Source organism: Alligator sinensis, unplaced genomic scaffold (genome assembly GCF_000455745.1).
Source record: "Alligator sinensis unplaced genomic scaffold, ASM45574v1 scaffold546_1, whole genome shotgun sequence".
NCBI classification, from domain to species: domain Eukaryota; kingdom Metazoa; phylum Chordata; order Crocodylia; family Alligatoridae; genus Alligator; species Alligator sinensis.
Window position 1 is genome coordinate 2,470,964 of NW_005842061.1, and position 6,329 is coordinate 2,477,292.

The following is a 6,329-nucleotide window of genomic DNA, read 5'->3' on the forward strand; positions in this document are numbered from 1 at the left end:
CGGCGCGGGCTCACGGGCGCGGGGGGGCGGCTGCCAGTGACCAATCGGCGCGCGGGGCGGCCTTGCAGTCAGTGTCATGGTGCCCGACAGGGACCAGCTGTCACTAGCCCAGCAACGCTGCCTTAGCTGCTACGTCACGGCCCCGTGTGGCCTCGCCCCGGCCCCACTGGGCCCCGGCAGCAAAGTGGGGGGAAGGGGCAGTGTGTGCCAGAGCCAGCGCGCGCAGAGCTCCGCAGGTGCAGGGCGGGCTCCGCTCGCAGCCTCGCCTGGGAGCGTCTCACGCACCAGGGGAGGAACGCAGGTATCCAAGGGGAAAGACTAGCGAAGACCTTTTCTCTGGGGCGCATACACAAGCGGTGACATCCTGCCCTCATGTGCCACAAAGCTGTAGACCCCCCTGCACATCCCTTGTTGTCACTGTTTCTTCAGAAACAGCGTGACAGGTCCGAATGGCCCTCACGGCAAAATCCAGCCCTGACTAAGGCTGCTGCTAGTGTTACATACATTAAACAATTAGCTGGTCAGTGGGTGTGCAAATGCTGTGAGGTGGATTTACTCTAGAGTAAATCCACGTTGGGCAGACATCTACACATGCAAAGATTTGGGAGCAGAATCACTGCTCTGGGCAGTAGTCTGCCCCCACCCCCTCCAGCCCTGCACCAGTCCCCTGCAACAGCTCTAGGCTCCCGCTAGCTGCTAGCCCAGGGGCTGGCAGGGAGCACAGGGCCAGGAGATGGGTACCTCCTGACAGGGACTGGGAGCCCACTCCCTGCCCCTGGGAGCTGCCTGTTGCCTGGGGCTCCTGTGCCGGAGCCAAGGAGGCTGGGACCTGCCGCTCCCTTACAGTTCTTTCCAAGCCCTGTGCCCTTCATCTCCCACTTGGGGCACGGCGCTGGGAAGAACCTGCAGGGCTGGGACCTGCCCCTGACTGGAACAGTTCCCAGCCAGCCCCAGGCTGCACAGGGAAGTCTGCAGGTGGAGCCCAGAGCTGACAGGGGACTGCCTGAAAACAGGACAGCCGAGTGAGGGCTGGGAGTTCCCTGTTGCCAGGGTAGGGGGACATTGTCCCTGCCTCAGCTCTGGCAGTGGAGCCCACCATAGCAGCAGGCAGGTCTTAGGGGCAGGGAGCAATCTCCCACCTCCTGCTGCCCAGCTGACCAGGAGCAAATTACCTAGGTCTACACACGCCATACTGTGCAGTAATTACACGACAGTTAATTTGCTACTTGCATTTACAGGTAGCAAATTAACTGCGAAGTAGAGGAAATTACTGCGCAGTAAGGGGCAGCACATGTAGATGGTGATGCTTACTATGCAATTATTAGCTCTATTGCACAGTAAAATGTCTCTTGTAGATGCACCCAGTCATCGCGTACATCAGGGGCTGTCAACAGGAGTACGCATGCCCCTGGGGGTACTTAGGAAGGTCCCTGGGGAGTACATGGCAGCAGCTCGAAGAAGGTACCTGGGAAGTATGCCATTGCTGTCAGAGAAGGGGCAGTATTTGGGAAGTGCACCATCGCACGCTGCCCAAGTACCCACCACTTCGCATCTGGCCCGCTGTCAGAATCCCCCCCAGCTCATCCAGGGAGTACAGTGTCCAGGAGGGGTACCCACCAGAAGAGGTACACTCCTTAAAAAAGGGTGAAACCCCCTAACACATATAATGCAAAATGAGTCAGTTGCGCAACAATGTAGACAAGCCACAGTGCAAAGTCATTACCATCCAATAAAAATGACTGTCTAGCTTTAAAAAGAGCCAACCAGCTCTAAAGTGCTTGAAAATGTATAACAACTCCATAGCTGGTTTCTCACCAGCTTTTATTTGAATGTATAGCAGAACCCTAAGGAAATGGGAAGGCTAGGGTTTCTCTTAAGAGCATAATTTAAAATGATGCCTTAGCCTCTGCATTCAAACTAGCAATGAGAAAATGGGGCTACTACTGATGAAAACCTGTGCTACAGAGTTTCATAGTTGGTAGGATCGAAAGGGACCTGAACAGATCATCAAGTCCGACCCCCTGCCATGGGCAGGAAAGAATGCTGGGGTCAAATGACCCCAGCTAGGTGCTTATCTAGCCTCCTTTTGAAGACCCCCTGGTAGGAGCAAGCACCACTTTCCTTGGAAGTTGGTTCCAGATCCTAGCTGCCCTGACTGTGAAGTAGTGCTTCCTGATGTCCAGCCTGAATCTACTCTCCATCAATTTATGGCCGTTATTCCTTGTTACTCCTGGTAGTGCTTAGGAGAACAGGGACTCTCCCATTGCCTGCTGGTCCCCCTTGGCAAGTTTATAGATGGCCACCAGATCCCCTCTCAGCCTTCTCTTGTGGAGGCTGAACAGGTTCAGGTCCCATAGCCTCTCCTCATAGGGCCTGCCCTGCTGCCCCCTGATCATGAGTGGCCCTCCTCTGGACCCTCTCCATGCTGTCCACATCCCTCCTGAAGTGCAGCGCCCAGAACTGGACGCAGTACTCCAACTGCAGCCTGACCAGTGTTGCATAGAGGGGGGGATCACTTCCTTGGACCTGCTTAAGATGCATCTATGGATGCATGACAAGGTGTGGTTAGCCTTACTGACCGCATCCTCACACTGGTGGCCCATGTTCATCTTGGAATCAATAGCGACTCCAAGATCCTTTTCTGCCTCTGTGCTGACGAGAAGGGAGTTCCCCAGCCTGTAGGTATGCTGCTGGTTCTTCCTTGTCAGTATTGAAACCCATCCTATTCTCATCCGCCCACCCCTGGAACTTGTCCAGATCTAGTTGTAGCCTGTCCCTCTTCTAGTGTGCCCACTTCTCCCCACATCTTAGTGTCATCCACAAATTTGAACAAGGTGCTTTTCACCCCCTCGTCTAAGTCACTGATGAAGATGTTGAACAGTGTGGGCCTGAGGACCGAGCCCTGGGGGACCCCACTGTTCACATCCCTCCAGATCAAAAATGACCCATCCACCACCACTCTCTGGGTGCAGCCCTCCAGCCAATTTGTGACCCACCTGTGTAGGCATTGACACCCCAGTTGCCTAATTTTTTTATGAGAATGGGGTGAGAGACAGCGTTGAAGGCCTTCCTAAAGTCCAGGAAGACTACGTCCACCGCAACACCTGCATCCAAGGATTTTGTGGCCTGGTCATAGATGGCAATCTGGTCTGACAGGACTTGCCTCTAATGAATCTATGTTGGTTGCCCCTAAGCATAATCTCCCCTGCTGGTCCCTCGCAGATGTGCTCCTGGATAATTTTCACAAAGAGCTTTCCCAGGACCAAGGTAAGACTAACGGGCCTATAGTTTCCTGGGTCATCCTTCCTTCCTTTTTTGAAAATGGGGACCACATCGGCCCTTTTCCAGTCTCTGGCACCTCACCAGAGCACCACGAGTGCTCGTAAAGCCGTGCCAGGAATCCCGCAATGACCTTTGCCAATTTCCTCAGCACCCTGGTGTGGAGATCATCTGGATCTGCTGACTTGAACACATCCAGTCCCACCAGACGCTCCCTGGCCAGGTCCTCATTGACCCTGGGCCTGGCTGCGCCTCCCCTAGGTCCATCCGGGATCCCAGTGCAGGGTGGGGGGGATGTCCTGGTTCCTGCTCAGAAAAACGGAGGGAAAGAATTTGTTAAAGAGGTTAGCTTTCTCATCTGGTGTGACCACCAGATTTCCAAACGTGTCCTGCAGAGGCCCCATGTTACCTGGTACCTTCTTTTTACTCCCTATGTATTTAAAAAAGGACTTCTTGTTATCTTTGATCCTGGTCACTAGTCCCAGTTCTGACTCCGCCTTAGCCTTCCTAACAGCCCCCCCTACAATCTTGACCAATGAAGGTATAATCCTTGTTCCTGAATGCCTTTGGTGAGCCATTGGGGCTTTTGAGCACTCTTGCCTCCTTTGATCCACTTCGGGACTGTTAACCATTTGGCCTTGGAGGATCGTCTCCTTAAGGAATGACCACTCTTCTTGGACTCCCAACTCCCCTCCCCAACCCCAGTGCCTCCCTGACTAATATCCTTATTGAAATCAGCCCTCCTGAAGTCCAGGGCTGCTGCCTTGCTGTAGGCCTTTGACACCCTGCACCAGATAGTGAATTCCAGTAGGCGATGATCACTATCGCCCAGGTGGTTGAGAACCCAGAGTCCCCGCACCAGGTTGTCGCCTGTGGCCAGGACCAGGTCCAACAAGGCATTTCCCCTGGTGGGACTGTGCACCTCCTGGGTTAGGTGGAGGTCCTGTAACTTGGCTAGGAACCTACGTGAGCGGTCAGACCTAGCTGACTGCTCCTCCCAGCAGATGTCTGGGTACTTTAGGTCACCCATGTTGACCACGTCCTTTGACTTAACTGCCTCCACGAGCTGACCTGAGAATTCCCAGTCCAGCTCTTCCCCCTGGTTGGGTGGTCTGTAGTAGACCCCCACCATTAAGTCCCTTTCCCCCTGACCCAGAGCACTTCAGTCTGCCCCTCCTCTGACCCAATGCTGTTTGTTGAGGACATGCATTGCTCTTCGACATAGAGCGCCACACCCCAGCATTTCCTCCCCATTCTATCCCGCCTGTACAACCTATAGCCCTTGATGTTTACCACCCAATCATGCGCTGAATCCCACGAAGTTTCAGTGAGCCCCACTATGTTTGGGTTTCTGTTAGCTAGCAGGAGGGTAAGTTCCTCATAGAATCCATCATCAAAAAAAGGGCCCAACCCCCTGAGAGATGGATGAAAGAACAGCAGATAGGGCAGGTCTTGGGTAAAACAGAGCGGATGGCTGTGGCCATCCTTTAATAGTAAGATACAAAAGGTCCTGTTGGTAGGTTCTTAACACATTTTCAGGGTCTCAGCCCATACCACACAAACATGAATGACACATGCCCCCGGCAGCTGATGGGGCACGGCAGCATTGGTAGCAGCAGGAACGCGGCAGTGACGGTAAGCAGGGGAGCTCCTGCAGACACCGCTGGCACTATCTGTGGGGGGCAGGGGGGTTTGGCAACCACCCACAGATGCCGCCAGCCTGTCTGCAGTGTGGGGGGAGGTTGGCACCCACCCAGATGCTGCCAGCAGTGTTGGTGGCACCTTTCTGTAGGTGATGCACTGCCACGGTCAGGGGTGCATGTGCATCCGCATACACTCCCTACGCATTGACCCTGGACACAAGGCTGCAAGGCAGAGGTAGAGATTTGTAAGGTCATTTGAGCAGCTCCTAAGACACACTCTCAACTGGCAACCATCGGTGGTGTACATGGGATGCCTTGCACACTGAAGAAAAGGACTAAGGGTTGTTTGTAAGTTTCTGGCTTTATGACAGCTTGTCCATACATTGCATACTTTCACAACTCTAAGTAGAATCCCACATATCAATCAATACGCCTGTTTGCAGATTTGCATGCAATAAATTTGTCCGATTTATGTACACCTTCAGGAGCTTCCATGTATTTATTAGGGTGGCTCCATGAGGCCAGACAGCTGTTTACTCACACTGAGGTAGCTTTAGAGAGACAGAGAGGGCTATTTTTCATGAGATCAGGCTACTAAAGACATTTGCACTTCTACAGACAGTCCTACCATTGGAACATGTCCCTCATCTTTGTGATAAAATACTATTTGCAAATGGAATCCTTCTGACAGCAGGGATATGCACTTCTACATGCTCCTTGGGACAATTATAGTCTGATTTGTAAAGCAACATGGTTACCTCTATACCACTACAGAATAATTTTCTCTCCATGGCTAGAATAATGAGGTAAGTCAAAATACCTCAAACAGGTAGACATAGGTCACAAAGTACTAACAGCCTTGTCTATCCTGGGCTCTCAGGATATTCTCTAAGTATCCTAAATTCTGCCTCCCTGAAACATACCCAACACGGATTATTTTTGTCAGCTTCAGCAAATACTTTGGCTTCATCCCAAGTATTTCCCCCCTTTTTTGAATAATGATGGAGCTGGTGAATTGTTCAACTCTTGAATCTCATGTTTTGTGAAAAAATCTGTTCCACCTAATATTTTTGCAAAAGCAAATGCCTCAGATATACCTTTGGTGGATTTTCATCTTTTACAAGCATATATTAAATTAGAAATAACATTTAATTTTATTTGATGGGGTTTAACTGGGTTTTATCTTACAGATTTTGATGACTAACTCTAAGCACATATATACAGCTACCATCCTACCAATTTATGACATTATTTCTGCTGGCCTGAGTGCTGACTTGTATTGTTATGCCTCTGGTTGGGGAAGCGTGTGACTGAGGGTGCCTAAAAGGCATGATGCAGCAAAGGAGCCTACAGCCAGGGAGTTTAGAGTAAGGCAAGCATCTGGATCATCTAGACCCAGCACTCTTT